The sequence below is a fragment of the Pantherophis guttatus genome, chromosome 10 (assembly GCF_059756535.1).
Source record: "Pantherophis guttatus breed Tessera chromosome 10, ASM5975653v1, whole genome shotgun sequence".
In the NCBI taxonomy this organism is placed as follows: Eukaryota; Metazoa; Chordata; class Lepidosauria; order Squamata; family Colubridae; genus Pantherophis; species Pantherophis guttatus.
The window spans coordinates 19979025-19997402 of NC_142072.1; the positions used below are offsets into that span (position 1 = coordinate 19979025).

At 44.8% G+C, this 18378-nt stretch overlaps 1 long non-coding RNA gene across 1 annotated transcript in view; it reads right to left on the reverse strand.

Annotated features, from left to right (window-relative positions):
• The window catches only part of LOC132711782 (uncharacterized), a 29137-nt gene extending 13603 nt beyond the window's left edge, over nt 1-15534 (reverse strand). The window contains exons 1-2 of the long non-coding RNA XR_015729426.1: nt 15473-15534; nt 2425-2609 (exon numbers count right to left, since the gene is read on the reverse strand). This is a non-coding gene — a long non-coding RNA (uncharacterized LOC132711782). The remainder of the gene's footprint in view (nt 1-2424; nt 2610-15472) is intronic.
• Nucleotides 15535-18378: the final 2844 nt, after the last annotated feature.

An 18378-nucleotide genomic window follows, 5' to 3' on the forward strand; every position in this document is an offset into this window, starting at 1 on the left:
AAGGATACTGCAAAATCCCCATTCCCATCCCACTCTGGGGTCAGCCAGAGGTAGTATTTGCAGGTTCTCCGAACGATTCAAAATTTCCGCTACCGGTTCTCCAGAACCTGTCAGAACCTGCTGGATTTCACCCCTGCTTCTGGAGTATTGGCTTTTCCTGCCAGTTTAGTGTCATCTTCAAGGACGAGTGATAAGTCATTTTTTTCAGCCGCATCATGACTCTGAACCGTCATGAAACGAATGATACATAAGTTGATCACTTCTTGTAGTGTAGTACAGATGATATCGGTGACAACTGCCCCGACGTGCTTAAAGTAAGTAAAAAGGCAACACCGGGTCAGTTTGAGCACATTCGGTGTTGACGGCTCAGCCTCAGGAATGGGACGAGAAGGCCGAACGGTAAAGATTACATAGCTGATACCCAGGATAATCTCTAATATTTCCCAAATCTTAAGGAATTTCTCTCTTTCACACACTCACACACATACCCATTTGGAAAAAAAAGGCTCCTATAAACCAGCATGAAAACATTATGGCTGTTCTTGCTTGGCTGAAACGAGAGGCATACGACAATATATTTAACCTAGTTGCCAAATTATCCCATTTTCTGGATTTATACTATTTGTGTAGAATCCACCCTTAAACACAATAGCTGTCTGGAATCTTCATGTGCAAAATGCAGGCAGCAGGTTTAACCAATGACCCAATTCGGTGGGCTGTGTGAAGGAAGCCAGAGGAGAGGACTAAACAAACAAACGAGGAGGAGTTCTTGAAATGGATTTCGCTGGAAGTACCAACGTTCTTCCTACTGATTGTAAGTATTGCTTTCATTTATTTATTGCATGCATATTTAGAAAGAAATTATAGCAGTACTTGCAATTCCCTGAATTCCTCATTGGGAGCGGGGTTGGTGCTACATCCTGTAGCATCAGTCAAGAAAATTGAAGTTGTGGCCTAGTTATTTCTTGCTAGACTCCTGCAGTCTTCTCCATCTGATCTTCTCTCCTTCCAGATCTCCTAAATCCCCCTGATTTCCCACCCCCCAGGGCTTCCTAGTATGGATAATTCACACCTTCCCTTCCTTAAGCACAGCGTCCCCTCTTAAATCTTTTAACTGATTTCTTTCCACCCCTGGAAACTATTGTCTTTACTTTCAACGCTCTTGATGGTCTTCTGCTCTTCCACCATCATCCTAGCCACTGATGTTTCTGCCCTATAATAAGGGAAAACATTTGCCATAAGGCTCTGGTGCAGAAGTGTCCAACCTTGGCCACTTTAAGATTTGTGGACTTCAAGAATCCCCCAGTCAGCAAATTCTGGGATTTGAAGTCCACAAGTCTTAAAAGTGGCCGAGATTGGACACCCCTGCTTTAGTGTTCCGTATCTCCTTTATGGCCGAGAATGCTTCTGAGTCCATAAATATTTCCCCCACCCCCACCCCGAAAGGCACATGGTGATTAATTGCAATTCTTTTATGGAAGGGCATCCACCTGTCCAGAAAAATGGACACAAGCTGTAAAGAGGGAAAAATCTTCCGTGGAGTTTTGGAAAAGTGGATGACAGAGAAATAAGCTCATCTATGTCCTTTGGGGGAAACAGATGTTTATGACTGGCTAGGCTCCCCTTAGCAGCTATTTTGCGTAAGCACAGCGAGTAAGCTCTCAAAATTCCAGATGTGCCAACTGACCCCAAATGCTTATCAGCCATGATCAGTCAACCCCAGGTATTTTTTTTCCTCCTACTCCTTCTATTTTTTTTCTTTGCTGGCTACTGGATAAGTGGTGGGTTCCTCCTGGTTCGGCCTGGTTCCACCGACCCGGTAGCGGTGACGATATGACGTCACTGAACCGGCTCTGTCCCCCCGCCCCCGCTGTGTTATTCTTACCTTTTATTTGGCCCCACCCCCAATCTATTGCTGCCTCCTGAGTCCCAGCTGATGGGCTAGAAGGAAAAAAACTGTTTAAACTCTTGCCGCGGGGCTTCAAAGGGCCGCCCTACAGCTGATCAGTGGTAAAAGGCAATTTGGTGGTAGACCGGTGCCTCCAAAAACAAATGAGTAGACCGGTGCCTGCAAAAATAAATGGGTAGACTGGTACAGCTCTGCAAGCAGTTAAAAGCCTGGTAGACCAGTACCTCTGCTAAATCCTAAAGAATTGTCACATGACCATCAAGCCACGCCCACAAAATAAGCCACACCCACAGAACCGGTAGTAAAAAAATTTAGAACCCACCCCTGTACTGGACACCTGGCAACTGGTGTCCAGTAATGGCTACTGACCACATATGCTTCTCTTTCACCCTGCACACTCCAGTTCAAGCCCCAGCTTTTCCACAGAGTCTTGGCAAAGCGCTCTGCAATCTCATGCCCTTAGTCATCCAGTAAATTCATGTCATTGAAGTGAATTCGTATTCTCTTCTACTGACCTGCAATTGCATCTTTTCCTTTCCTCTCTGTTGTCCTGGTCTCCAATTAGAGATGGTCAAATTCTTGGGGTAGGGATTTCTCTCCGTGCGGTTTATAAAATAGCAATCACATGCATGGTGTTACCTCCGCCAGGCTGACCTCCAAATGCTCTGGACATCACACACCCTTAGCCACAACATGAAATCTTTGGAGAGAAGAATAAGTAGTCCTTGGTTTAACAACCGTTTGCTTATAGTGACAGTTCTAAGTTAAAACAAGCGGGGCTAAACATATGAACATGTGAATGTTTTTAAAATGTTATCTATTTTTAGGTTCTATTTAATTGGGCCAAACTATGTTATAATAATAATTTTAATTAGCAATTTTATGATGTTTGTGTATCTATATATTTCTTACTATACACCGCCTTATGTCCTACAGGAGAAAGGCGGTATAGAAATATAATAAATAAACAAACAAATAAACAAACAAATAAATAAAACACTGAAAAAAATGACTTATGACCGTTTTTTTAAACTTACAACCATTGCGGTAATCAGACACTTGACAAGTGACTCATATTTATGATGGTTACAGTGTCCCGGGGACATGTGATTAACTTTTGTGACTTTCTAATAAGCAAAGTCAATGTGGGAGCCAGATTCACTTATCAACCGGGTTACTAACTTCACTGCAGTGATTCGCTTAACAACGGTGGCAAGCGAGGTTGTCAAATGGGGCGAAACTCACTTAACAAGGATCTCACGCAGCAACACAAATTCGGGGCTCAATTGTGGTCATAAATCGAGGATTACCTGCCATCTAAGTTGCCCCATTATTAGAGAAGCATTGGATATAGATGGTATTCCGGAGATGTAGACTGAATTCTAAGGTTCTCAGCTATAGCAGTTCTAGCTCAGGAATCTGGAAATTAAAGTCCACCCATCTGGATGGTAGCCAGGTCGAAAAAAGACTGGACTAAAGAAATGGATAAAGTGATAAATAAGCTGAAGACTCCTGTTGTAGCCCGTCAGTGGCCTGTGCAGTTAGTAGCTGATTCGGACAGCGAGGAGGCTGGTGTGGTGCTGCGCCAGCAGCCTGTGCAGCTGGCACTCAAGTCAGACAATGAGGAGGCTGGAGAAGATGTGGTGCCAGAGGCGGGGGATTCAGCCAGGGCCTTCAGAAGCTCCCATAAGTGAAGAGGACAAAGAGGAGGAGCCTCTTCTCAATGCACGGGCGCACAGAGCTGCCAAAAGGCAGGAGTGGCTCCTCAGGAGGAGGTCTCCTCAAGAGTAAGGCTTGGGGCTAATTGGCCACTCCCTTAGCCTATTTAAGGAGGAACGCTGACTGAAGCAATTTGCAGGGAACAACTTTGTTCACATACCTTCGTGTCTTGTCTTGCTTATCAGCTTCCTGCAAATTGCTTCTGGGCATTCTGCCAACCACAGTAAGCTTTCAGTTATTATTCTTTGAATTCTTGGCAGCTGTTAATGAAGTTAATTAACAGCCGTTGTTGTAAAAAACTGGTTTATTTAGTAAACTAAGGTTTGAACAGACTTTGTGTGTCCGCGTTCTTTGGGGTCCGTAGCTGGGGCAGAACAACTCCTGGTTTTTTGGAATTAGGGTGGCTGAAGATGCAAATCTAGTTGTCAGTCATCCCAATAATCTGAGAACTACGTATTCTGAGTACTGGTAGTCCTTGATGTACGACTGACCACATTTGAATCCAAAATTTCTGTTACTAAGCAAGACACTTGTTAAGTGAGTTTCGCCCCCTTTTATGAATTTTCTTCCCACACTTGTTAAGTGAATCACTGCAGTTGTTAAGTGAGTAGCCTGGTTGTTAAATGAATCTGGCTTTCCCATTGACTTTGTCAGAAAGGTGAATACATGACCCCAGGACTCTGCAATTGTCATAAATATGAATCAATTGCCAAGCATCCGAATTTTGATTAAGTGACCATGGGAGAATGCAGCAATGGCCGTGTGATAAATGGACACAGGGGAAAAGAGCCTTGTTAGTACAGTGGTCTAAAGCACCCTGTTATTAACATCAGCTGCCTGCAATTACTGCAGGTTCGAATCTCGCCAGGCTCAAGGTTGACTCAGCCTTCCATCCTTTCTAAGGTAGGTAAATTGAGGACTCAGTTTGTGGGGGCAATAAGCTGACTTTGTAAAAATATACAAAAGTATGAAGGCTATTGCTTAATGCATTGTAAGCCGCCCTGAGTCTCTGGAGAAGGGTGGCATATAAATCAATTTTTTTTAAAAAAAGTCGCTTTTTTCAGGGCCGTTGTAACTTTGAACGGTCACTGAATGACCTCTTGTTAAGTCGAGGACTGACTGTGCAGCATTTCCGTGAATCTTTCCACAGATCTCAGGCATCCTCGCTGGAGAAGATGCTCAGGAATGAGATGTTTAGGATTCCGCATTGGAATGAGGTTTGGTGGTGTGCAGAACAATATGGAGTCTGGCCAAGTCAAGGCATTGATGAAGTTTCTCGGGGAACTTGCCAAAGGCAGATTGGACGAGGAGCAACCTCCCCGTCCCCTTCACTGCTCAGCATTTGCTATAAAAGGAAGTCTCTTGCTTTTTAATTCCATCTCGTCCAGCTTCAACCCAGGGTTTCTGCAGCCAGTCACTTAACAGAGATGTTCCAAGTTTTGCTCTTGCCCTCGCTTGGCCAAATTCCTGGCTTTGCCTTCTCCCACTCCCTGTTTGCTCCATCGATTCCATTATAAAGGGACTGCACTAGCCTCTTTATCAAATGAACGCTCTCTCTTTTAAAAAAAAAAAAAGAGAGAGAGAGAGAGGGAGAGGGAGAGGGAGAGAGCCAGAGGAAGAGAACAGCTTCAAGAAAACAAGTCTGGAACTTTAAATCCACACCCTGCTACAACAACAGCAACAAGATTTGTGGATTCAGAAGCAAACCTCCTAAGCATCTTTCCTACCGCTGTGTCCAAGTATGACGCCAAGATTCAATTACAGCAAAGTTCCATCCTTTTCTTTCTTTTTTTTTTCTATTTTAGAAATACTTGCCTTTTGCTCATGAGTGCCCAGCCAATCAATCTCTCTCTCTCTCATTCCGTATCAGATTCCTAGGAAGCCCATCAAAAATTTAAGAATCCGATGCAACCTGATGTCTATGCTTATTTGTTTTCATTTTGGGATGGGAGTGAGGGAAGAGAGACAACCTTTTGGATATTAATCAAGATCTGGATTTGTGGGGTGGTCAAAAAAGTCAAAATGGTAGCCGGAATAGCACAACCAAAGTCCTGCCCTTTTTAACAGGAGTGTGACGCACAAAAAAAAAAGGGGGGGGGGGCAGGGCTTCAATTGTGCAGTCTTGGTAGCTTCCTCTCCCCCCCCCCCCCCAGATGTTCTGTTTAAGAATTCCCTATGAAAGCAACACTGCTAAGCGTCCTCTGGAGATAGCTCTCATTTCATGCCTACAAAATTCATTTTATGGCACTTCTAATGTAAGAGATTTTCATTATTGGGCAAAAAATATAGAATTGCCCTCCTTCCTGGTAATTTAGGCCTACATCTCCAGAAATAAAATTAACACACCCATCAAAGATTTTGGATTTTCACACCAGGATGGTGTGCATTGAAGCAACAAGATTATTTCTGTGTGTATGTGCATCTCTGTGTTCTAATAAGGATGCGTAGTGATTTTATATATATATATTTATATATATGTATATATATATACACACACACATACATACATACACATATACCTCTAGCATCTCTCTCATCTATCGCTATCTATCTATCTATCTATCTATCTATCTATCTATCTATCTATCATCTATCTATCTATCATCTATCTATCTATCTATCTATCTATCTATCTATCTATCTATCTATCTATCTATCTATCTATCTATCCCCTCTCTCTACCTGTCTATATAATATTTTATTCTAGTCCATCTGCACACAGAGCAGGAAGAATGGCGTCCTCAGACACAAGTCGGTGCTGATATTCTCAAAGAAGAAAAGTCCTGTAAAGTTACAGATCTAAATGAGATCCATGCTTTACTTAGGGACACTTCTGCAAAACTCTCTAGTGCAAATGGTCCTCGATGCAGAGAAGAGAAAGAAGCAACCTTACCGTCTTTCAGATTTAACTCCTGCCTCCTACCTTTCCTCTTTTTTTTTTTTTAACCCCTACTTTCCCTTCTCTGGGCAAGTCTCCATCTCCCAGGGGTGATGGGTAGCCTAGGAAGTGGGGAAGGGGGATTTCCTTCTCAGACCACCTGCAAAGCAGTCAAGACCCCTCCCCCCCAAAGAGGCTCCATGGCAGAATCCCTTTGCCCCCCCCCTTGGGGGAAACCACTTGCACACGTCCACGCAAAGCTTCTTGAAGGATGCTAGTTCCCCCCACCCAAAAAAAACCCGTTTGTACGTGCATGCTTCCCCCTTCACCATGCCCACAAGGTTATTATTATTTGTTCTGCATCTTTTTAAAAAGAGAGAAACAAACGAAAGGTACACCTCTAATGTCCAAGCTTTGCAACATCAGCTCCGTACTGGTGAAGGTTAAACACGCCCAACTCTTCTGCAGTGCCCGGCAATCTGCTCGCCCCCCCCCCCAGCTCTCTTTTCCCAGAGCATCACTTACAGTCCTGGTGGAGATGCTCCCATCCTCTCTGCTTGGAGGGTGCAGGGGGGGTTCAGGGGCCTTTGGGGTTGTGCTCTGCAGCCTTGCCATGAAGGCTGCCTCGCTTACCGGCACCGGGCTCGACTTTGCCACGGAAAACTCCCAGTTCATCCTCACTGCCTCCTGCATTCTGTTCCTTTGCTAGCTGGCTGGTAGGAGCAGTGGCAAACCACTCGCAGTTCAGCTTGAGAAGTTCCTTCCTTGTAATGAAGGGGAGGGATTTATCTCTCTCTTTCTCTCTCCCTCTCCCTCTCTCTCTCTCTCTCTCTCTCTGAGAGATGTGCATGGGTTGTGTGTTTGTATAGTCACAGGCGCACCCACACACATCCATTGGGCCATAGAGGGACCTGCTTGCTGTGCTTTGCAGGGTTTGTCAGGTGCAAAGCAGCCATGGATTTAAAAAATGAAGGTCGTTTTGCCTCCCCATCTCTAAAGCACAGGAGAGTTCCCTTTCCGACTTCTCCTGCACCCCCAACTTTAGAGAGAGGGGGGGGAGGAAATATTAGTTCCGCCTATCTTTGTCCACGCAGCCCCCTAGCCAACACCCCCTTCCTTTCCGCCCAACAGCCAATGGAAGTTTGTACAGACTTAAAAAGGGGGCTAATGGACGCCTTGAAGCTTTATTTATCAGCAAAGGTTTGGCGCAAAGGGGTAAATTCCCTTTACATTTTTATCCACACATGCCAGGAAATAACTTCTATACCTTCCTAGCCTAGGCACCTCTGAAGGGCCAGGGAATTATGCGCTCTGTGCACCATTGCAAATAGCCAAGATCTGGGCGGAACTGGTGCCAAAGAACAACGAAGTTGGTGACAAATGGATCCTGGATCTGCTAGAAGGCAAAATATTTTTTTGCTTAGGGCAGTAGCATCATTCTGCTTGTGGCATGTGAAAGTTGGACAAGTTGGAATTTGCAAGGCCTACCTCCAAGAGGCCTGGAGTCTATGCTTAGGGTAGAACTACGGCAGGGGTGAAATGTTCCCGGTTTGGACCAGACCACCCGATCCAGTAGTGATGGAGGCGGGTGGTTCGGAGAACCGGTAGCAAAAATCCCTGCCCCCCCCCATGCCCAGCTGAGCCGCACAATCATCAGGGGCTTTTTTTTTTTTTTACTTTTAAAAGCATTTTTTCTACAACCTCAAAAAATGCTTTTAAAAGTAAAAAAAAAAAGCCTCTGATGATCGCGTGGCTCAGCTGGGATCATCAAAGGCTTTTAAAAGAAAAAAAACCCTTTTTTTCTTTTAAAAGCCTCTGATGATCCAACCTGAGTTGCCTGATCAGCAGAGGCTTTTTAAAAACCTCTGCCGATCAGGCAACTCAGCTTGGCTCGTCAGAGCCTTTTGAAAGCAACTTTTTTACAACCTCTTCGCTGAAAAGGTTGTAGAAAAAATGGTTTTAAAAGTTTTTTTTTAAAAAATGGCCACGCCCACCCCGTCACATTACACCCCAAGCCACACCCACAGAACCAGTAGTAACAAATTTTAGATTTCACCATTGGACTACGGGTAGTTCTCCACTTACAACAGTCATTTAGTTGTTCAAAGTTATGACAACACTGAAAAAAGTGATTTATAGCTGTTCTTCATCCTTACAGCCGTTGCAGCTTCCCCATGATCACATGATCAAAATTCAAACCCTTGGCAACTAACTCATATTTATGACGGTTGCAGTGTGCTGTCATAAGTGCGATCGCCTTTTGCGGCGTTCTGATAAGCAGAGTCACTGGGGAAGCCAGATTTACTTAGCAACCGTGTTACTAACTTAATAACGGCAGTGATTCGCTTAACAACCCTGGCAAGAGAGGTTGTAAAGTGGAGCAAAATTCACTTAGCAAATGTTTCGCTTAGCGACAGAAATGTTGGGCTCAATTGTGGTTGTAAATTGAGGATTACCTGTACCAGGCGTTTGGCAAACCAGGAGCTCACATTCTCCTTTTTGTCCTTGTCTCTTCCATCCATCAGGCATATCCTTAAAATCAAATATTGACAAGCTTCCTGAGTACTTTTTATTTATTTATTTTTAAAAATGGGGCTGGTTTTACCACAGAAGTGATTCAAACTTTCATGCCTTGCAACTTCATAAATTGCCTGCTTCTTTCTTTCCCTCATCTATCAATAGCCTAGATTTACATTTTGTTCACTTTCTGATTCCAGCAAGCAGCTTCAATCCAGACTCTTTAAATCTATGATCGCGGGTGTCTGGAGATCACATGGCACATTTGTAGGGTGAAATTTGAAAAATGTCTGGTTGTCAATTCTATATTATTGCTAGCATATGTTGTCGAAAATAAATATTTGACGGAGGGAACATTGTGATTGAAAAACCAATCTTTCTGATGCTGGAAAAAGTAATTTCATATACATGTAGGCCCTAAGTATATTTCTTTTACAGTTTTTTTGGCTACGGTTTTTGTAATGGTATGTGGGAATGATTTTGGGAGATGGGGGTGCAGGGGGCAGAAAGAGATGCTGCTTAGGGAATGATCAGATCAATTGAGGGGAGCCTACAGCTGCGTAACAGGCAGAGGAAAAGAAAAAACTCAGAAAGGAATGTGTCCCAAACTTAACAGGCTGTCACAAGAGATGGTGAGAGATTTGTAGTTTCACCTCTTGTAAGATTCTACTAAGGTAGACTTAATAGTAGAATTAGCCAGTGGTGGGTTTCAATTTTTTTTACTACTGGTTCTGTGGGTGTGGCTTGGTGGGCATGGCAGGGAAAGGATACTGTAAAATCTCCATTCCCTCCCCACTCCAGGGGAAGGTTACTGCAAAACCCCAATTTCCTCCCAATCAGCTGGGACTCGGGAGGCAGAGAATAGATGGGGGTGGGGCGACTCAGAGGTGGCATTTACCGGTTCTCCGAACTACTCAAAATTTCCGCTACCGGTTCTCCAGAACTGGTCAGAACCTGCTGAAACCCACCTCTGGGATTAGCCCATCTAGTTGTGTTTCCTGTTTGATCTACCTGGGAAGGCTGATATTTTTGTCAGGGATGCCAAGAAAGGTAATGAATCTCCTTCCTCCTCTTCCCCAAATTGTTCTCCTTTTCAATTGTCCATGTCCTCTTTTGCTTGTTCAGGGATCTACAATAGGGATCCAGGCTATTATCTAAAGGTATGGAGATGCTTAGTTGGAAGTTGTTTTGTAAATTGCTTGTGTAACCCCTTGGATTCCATGATACTGGCCTCCTTATCATGGAATCCAAGGGGGTACACAAGCAATTTAAATGGAGTTGTAGTCCTAAGAACAACATCTCCAGTTTTTGAGGTCTTTGAGGCTCTTAAGCAAGAATATACTCTTCTCATCTCTTACAACCTCTTAAGCAATGAAATACTGGGATTCTTTAGTTTTCTTCTCTTTTTTTTTTTTGACTCACCCCTTCCTATTATAAATGGTGACTGCTCATCCACTCATTTTCAATTATTCTATTAACCATCTCAACCCATGCTCAACCCAGTCCTCCCATTAGTCTGCTCTGAGCCAACACTTTTTTTTGGAAAACAGAACATTTCCCCCCACCCCACCCTTGGTTTTCTCCTCTCAAGCATGAAATCCTACAGCCAGCCTAAAAATTCATGGAAACGGGGAAAAGAGACGTGTAGAAGTGTACAGATATGTAGAGGATCTTATCTTACTGCGCTGAACTAAAATTGAATTCTCAATCTAAGATGTTTTAGAATAGGGGGATTGTAGTTCCCCCCTATTTTAGTATCCCTGTAGGAAAAGAAGAAGGTACCATCTTTTCCCTTAGTTTCACTCCAACCTTCTCCACCCTCATGCCCTTCAGATGTGCAATCTCCAGCATCCTCGACTGATCCCCATACTGGCTTCATGGTACGGGCCCTACACAGGGGTGGGGCTGCTGGGAATTCGCAGGGGTTCGGGAGAACCTCTAGCTAAGATTCTGTGCAGTTTGGAGAACCCCCAAATCCCACTCCTGGCTACTGTATCCTTCCCCTGGAGTGGGGTGGGAATGGAGATTTTACAGTATCCTTTCCCTGCCACACCCACCAAGCCACGCCCACCAAGCCAGTGGTGGGTTTCAAATTTTTTTACTACCGGTTCTGTGGGCATGGCTTGGTGGGCGTAGCAGGGGAAGGATACTGTAAAATCTCCATTCCCACCCCACTTCAGGGGAAGGTTACTGCAAAACCTCCATTTCCTCCCAATCAGCTGGGACTTGGGAGGCAGAGAATAGATGGGGGCGGGGCCAGTCGGAGGTGATATTTACTGGTTCTCCGAACTACTCAAAATTTCCACTACCGGTTCTCCAGAACTGGTCAGATCCTGCTGAAACCCACCTCTGCTGCAGGTGCCACAGACAAGAGGCTATTTGTACGAATCAGTTCTCAGGCACAAGCCGATAGCCTGAGAACGCAACAATCCTTTAGAAAAACAAAGAGAGATCATCCCCTCCCATCCAAAATAAAATAGTTTCTAGCCTTTTATGACACCCAGGCAGGAGAAATAGCTACAAACATTTGACCCTTAATTTCAATATAAATAGGGCTTGCCTTTTAATGCACAGCACTAACTGGAACTCTTTCATAATGGCTCCGTTAGCTTTTCTGCAATAAACCTTAATCAGAGTTTTTGTGCCCTTGGAAGTTTGTTCTAACAGTTTATTGTTTAGCTACCCAAGAGAAGGCTGACATTGCAGTGACTGTCCCATTCAAACTGGGAAGTGGGGTAAATTGTATTTCAAGACTTGAGATCACTAAGCTATGGGCAGGGCATCCCTAGAGGCAATCATTTCTTCTGCTTCGGCCAGTCCAGGGGTCAGCAACCTGCGGCTCTGGAGCCGCATGTGGCTCTTTCACCCTTCTGCTGCGACTCCCTGTCACTCAACATATGCATCACAACCGCCAATGTGCAACACCCACCGGCACGCAATTTATCGAGCTTTTCAACCCCTGGTAGGCTAACCATGGATAAATCCAAGAAAAGAAAAGTTTCAGAAGAAAACAGAACATTTAATTCAACTACATAAGCTAGTTTTGTGGCCGCTCGGGAAATAGTCAGGCACGGGAAGAGTTTTGTGGCTCCCGGTGTTTTCTTTTTCTGTGGGAAAGGGGTCCAAATGGGTCTTTGAGTGTTTAAGGTTGCTGTAGGAAGTTAGCACCCACCCCTTTCCTAGAAGAATGAAATATTTTGGGAAATATTAAAAAGGCAGAATATTATGTTTCCCTGGATGAGAAATGGAGAAGCATGTTTTAAAGACAAAGCAGCTCCCGCCTTCCTGGCCCCCCCTTTTCTCAATGGGCCAGAGGCAGAAACTCAATCTTTGTCAATGGACCTCATCTGCAAGACAATGGGACCCATCTATAGGACAGAAACTCACCACATGGCACCTGGGAAGATTATATCAGCCAGCAAGGCTAGCTAAGACCCCCACCCCCTGGGAGTCTGACAACCAATCAGGATACTTTTTCTGGGCCCCAGGAAGTTCAAAGCCAGAGAGAGCATAAAACCCGGGGACTCGCTGTATCTCGCCCTCTTTTCTGTTCAGGAACTCAAGCCATGTGATCCTGTCCACCATTAAACCATCTTTCCAAGCAGTCTCCATATTTCCAGTGTCTTTTTCCCCACTTGGAGCAGAACCCAGAAGGATATTTCTTCCTACACTGCAGACCCCTGGGCCAGTCCTACTGCTAAATAGAGAACTGAATTCCCAGTTGATGGCGAAGACAACCTCTGGACCATGGCTTCATTGTACCAGTGCTTCCTCTATGGTGGCATCAAATGCAAAGACAGTTATGGATCCTTTTCAGAAATATTCCATCTGCCTGTCAAGCAGGAGTTAGTCTGGCATCAGCTCTGAACTAGGCCAAACGTAGCTTCAATATGAATCAGTTCAGAGGGGGTGCCAATGCCAGCTTCGAAAGGAGAAGAGAAGTCAAGAGTCTTGTCAAGTGGCATCATCTTTCTTTGAAGGCATTAGGAGGCTGGATCTACTACCAGCTTCATTCTCATCGTGTAAAGGCAGTTTTGGGAAGGGAAACGTTGTTTTCTACTCCTAGCCTCAATATTTCTAGCCCTAGAGATTTCAGCATGGCTCCTATCTCCTCCCATCTTACCTAGACGCATGTGTTGAATTGGATCCATCTCCTCAGGAGATCCCGCTTACAACTGCCAGGTCTAATTTTCTAAAGTGTTTTGGAAGCTACCGAGTCTTTAATTTCATAGAGTTGATTTTTTTCTGAGCGCAGAGATGCTCTGAATTGCAAAGCTGGTGGGTTCTGTTTGCTTGTTTGAACATTTATAGCAAACTTTTAAAGGCACAAGATTCACCGTGTGGGCTGCAGTCAGTGAGGCCTCACACAGTCTTCTGCAACTTGGTACATTCCAAAGGTAACAGCTCAAATTCCCAGAATTCCCAGGAAGTCTGGTCCCCCGGAAAGTCTGGGAAATGTAGTCTCCACCTCATTTTCAGGAGACTATACTGGGCAAATGTAGCTGGACCCCCCAAATAGGAAACATTAAGGGATTGAGAGAAGATTTCGTTATAAGAGTTCCCCTTATCAGTGTTCCGTCACTCTTTAAAAAAAAAAAAGATTTGCAAGCATTGTGATTTTACACGAAGGCTTAAATGCCAATCTGCTATCCTTGAAGGAAAAACTGAAGAAAAATACATGGCCATATCCAGTGGTGGAATTCAATTTTTTTTTTTACTACTAGTTCTGTGGGCATGGCTTGGTGGGCATGGCAGGGGAAGGATACTGCAAAATCTCCATTCCCTCCCCACTCCAGGGGAAGGATACTGCAAAATCCCCATTCCCTCCCCACTCCTGGGGGAAGGATACTGCAAAATCGCCATTCCCTCCCCACTCCAGGGGAAGGATATTGCAAAATCTCCATTCCCACCCCACTCTGGGGCCAGCCAGAGGTGGTATTTGCTGGTTCTCCGAACAACTCAAAATTTCCGCTAGCGGTTCTTCAGAACCTGTCAGAACCTGCTGAATAGCACCCCTGACCATATCTTAATGTTTTACTACCAAAAATTCTAAGGATGCAGATCACTCACTCTTGTCCTGGGCTGAAGGGGAGGGTGTTTCTGAAAATACTTCTTTTTGTTTAAAATGATTCCCTTCCTATGAGAGTAACTCTTCTTATCAAAATTGAAATTGGCTCTCCTATTCTATTCTATTCTATTCTATTCTATTCTATTCTATTCTATTCTATTCTACTCTACTCTACTCTACTCTACTCTACTCTACTCTACTCTACTCTACTCTACTCTATTCTATTCTATTCTATTCTATTCTATTCATTCTAAATGTCCACAGCCCCAGATTTGAGCTGCACCTCCTGGCTCAAAAACCGATAGCCCCCATCCGAAGATGCCCAAACTCGACAGCAAAAATGTTTCCCTATTTAACTGGAATGGGGCATCCAATGTCAGCCAGACATGAGGAAGCAAATTCCTCCTCCTTTTCCTCACTCTGACTTGGTCTGCCTTCCACATCTCTGGATCCTCCTGAAGGGAAGTCAAGTCTGAGGATGTTCTCAGTTGAAGGACAGTCAGTTAAAGCAGGGGTCTCCAACCTTTGACAACTTTAAACCTGGCGGACTTCAATTCCCAGAATTCCCCAGCCAGCTGGCTGGAGAATTCTGGGAATTGAAGTCCTCCAGGTTTAAAGTTGCCAAGGTTGGAGACCCCTGAGTTAAAGAACTCTGATTGATGGGATCCAGGAAGAGACCTTCTCTGCCACAGCTCCCATCCTGTGGAATATTCTGCCCCCCCCAGGTGAGGCAGCCCCCCCAAACTCTCAACCTTCTGGAAAGGCGTCAAAACATGGTTCTTTGACCTTGCATGGAGAACCCAGAGGATTACGCAGCCATGGGGCTGGTTAGCACCTTGAAAGCCCTCCCTCCGCCCTTCAATTAATTTTTAACAGTGTTTTAATCAACTTTGCCTTTTAATTTTTAAAAAACATTTTATATACTGCTTTTAAATTTTTAACATTTTATTGTACACTGCCCGGAATCCCTCCATGAGGGAGATGGGCGGTTCCAAATAATAAATAAACGAATGAATAAATCCTCCAGCTGAACCTCTGACGATACTAAGTTTAGTAACAGTAACACAGTTGGAAGGGACCTTGGAGGTCATCTAGTCCAACCCCCTGCTCACGCAGGAGACCTGTACCAGGGATTCGAACCGCCGGACTGCCGACCTTTCCGATCGACAAGCTCAGTGTCTTAGCCACTGAGCCTTTGCAAGAGTCATGGGCCCTCCTTCTCTGCGTTTCAGTTTGCCAGCTTTGCAAGCCAGAGGCCCTGAAAAGTCATTTAGCATTGCTTTAAAAGAAAAGAAAAACATATTTTAAAAGAAAAAAGGAAAAAGGAAAAGAGGGACTTTTTACACCAGATGTTAGAAAAAAAAAACACGGAAACTCCTACCTCATCCTTGCTTACCCAGGAGAGCTGAAATTGACAAGGCTGGGACATACCTTTCTCCCTCTGAACTCTTCCCTCCCTCCATCGCCTTCCCCACCACCAAGCTTGCTATTTTTGGCAGGATCCTCCAAACTCTGCTCCGCCTATTAATAAGGGGAGTGAAAAATCTGTCGTGCCTCTGCTATATAAGGAAAGGTAGAAGGATCTACACAGCTAACTATACTCCGAGCCAGAGAGTGTGCACGCAGAAGCAGAAGAGAGTGGAGGGGGTAGAGGGTGGAAGAGACTCACACTTTTGGCACAAGGAATGGAAAAGAGATTGTGTCAGGACAATTCAGGGGCAGTCGCCTTGCGCACGTAGAGGGGAACAAATGCTCCGGCATCAGCTTTCAAAAATCTTTGATCGCCCACCTCTGGAAATCTCCTTTACAGTTTTCACAAACAAGCCACAATCCATCGCGTTTGTTTCTGAAGGTGGAATCATCACCTGTCACATCGCTGAACCCAAACCTGGTCCTGAATAGAATAAAAAAAATCCCACCCGGTCCGTTTTAGCTATGTTCTGCCCCAGCTACGGGTCCCAAGAAGTGTAGCCCACACACACAGCTCCAAAAACTCCGTTTAATACAAACAGACCCTTTTCAAAATGCAGGCTTTAACCACAAATGTCCTTATCAGCCTGCTATGAATTACAGAGATTAAACAAAGTCCGACAAGGGTTGGCAAAAAACTCACTCTCAAATTGCTCTGTGTAGGACCAAAACGTTGTTTCCAGCAACATTTGCTATCTGTGTGCGAACTTAAATAGGCTAAGGGAGTGGCCAATTAACCCCAAACCATACTCTCGAGGAGACCTCCTCCTGAGTAGCCACTCCTGCCTTTTGGCAGCCCTGCGTGCTCGAGCATTGGGAAGAGGCTCCTCCACTTCACTCTCTTCACTTGAAGGAGCCTCTGGAGGTTCTGAAGGCCCTGGCTGAGTCTCTGCTTCTGGCACCACATCCTCTTCTGCCTCCTCGCTGTCTGACTCGAGCGCCGGCTGCACAGGCTGCTGGCGCGACACCACACCAGCCTCCTCGTCGTCGGGATCAGCCACAACCCGTGCAGGCCTCTGGTGGGCCACAACAAGCTATTGGCCAAGTTGCCTGGACGAATAAGTCAGTTCTACACCATGCTCCATGCCTCTTACTTGTATTTCTGGACAAGCGTCTAGTGTTCCTCTGAATGAGGCTTACCCAATTACTGGGTCATGTTTGTGTCATAGGAAGTGGAGGGCAGCCCGAGTTTAATCAATTTTGAAGCTGTCTATCAGGATGGGGCAAAGATGTTTGCAATCTGGCAGTCACATTTACGTGTGATTCATAGCAATAATTGGTTATTTTTGAGCTCTTTGGCCTTTCAAAGAGAGGAATAATACGCATCATCCATTCTGCAGCTACATTTTCTACCCTGCCAAAAGTAGCAGCAGGGTCCTCTCCTTATTTTCTTGTGGAATAGGGACACCAAGCTGTTTCACTGACAGCAAATAAAATCCAAAGCAAATATCAGCAAGTGCTATTCTGTAAATGAGATGTCAACCTTCCCAAGTAATCCAGGCAGGAAGCACGACTAGATGAGCTAATTCGACTTTATTGTAGGGCTATACATTAACAGAATCTTGCAAGTACGAAAGAACAAAGCTCCCACTGTCTACCATCTGAGAAGCTAGGGAGGTTCCTTCCTGAGTTTCTTTCCCTGCCTGTTATGCAGCTGCAGGCTACACCCCTTCTTACCTTTTTTGTTAATGTACACTGAGAGCGTACTGTATGCACCAAGACAAATTCCTTGTGTGTCCAATCACACTTGGCCAATAAAAAATTCTATTCTATTCTATTCTATTCTATTCTATTCTATTCTATTCTGTTCTGTTCTGTTCTGTTCTGTTCTGTTCTGTTCTGTTCTGTTCTGTTCTTATCTGCTTGTTCCCTAGGCCAAGGGTCTCCAACCTTGACAACTTTAAGGCTTGTGGACTTCAACTCCCAACTCCAAAGCTGGCTGAGGAACTCTGGGAGTTGAAGTCCACAAGTCTTAAAGTTGTCAAGGTTGGAGACCCCCTACTCTAGAGCAGTGTTTCTCAAGCTTGGCAACTTTATGCTGGCTGCAGAATTCTGAGAATTGAAGTCCACAAGTCTTGAAGTTGCCAAGGCTGGAGACCCCTGCCTTAGGCAGCATCTCTTCCCCATATCCCAAGCAGGGGTGGGTCTCACTTACCTTTGCTACCAGTTCACTCGCATGCCACTTCCGCACATGCGCAGAGCATATTTGATGATGTCCAGGTGGGTGGGTGGAGCCTCCTGCTGCCGCTGCTACCGATTCGCCCGAACCGGGGCGAACCGGTAACAACCCACCACTGATCCCAAGGTCATTCCCACATACCACTACATGAGGCTAGTTACTAGCACTGCCTTAAACATTTCCTTTTTTAAAAGCAAGAGTGATAAAATAGAACCAGCAGATAAAACAAATGCAGCAAGAAATTGGATGCCTGTCAGGCGCAAATAACCGGGAGCATTCGTTGAGTCCAAAGCACAGGATTATTGCTACCTATATACAAGAATCTAGTCAACCAATCTTCAAAGCTAAATTGGTGGTAGATTAGGGTCAATAGAATTTAAGGGGTGGGGGCTGGACTTGGATCTCTTACAGCAATGCAATAACTCCAAACTGATAACACATTTAACTCCGCCTTCCAGGTCAGCCTGCTCTTCTCCTTCATCACCCTTAGTATTAGCAGTATTTCAGTTCCCAGGAGGATTTTGGAGACGCAAAATGACCACAGAGGCACATAGAAACCAGTGTTTTTCAAACTTGACAATTTTTAAGATGGGACTTCGGCTCTCAGAATTGATGTTGGCTGAGGAATTCTGGGAATC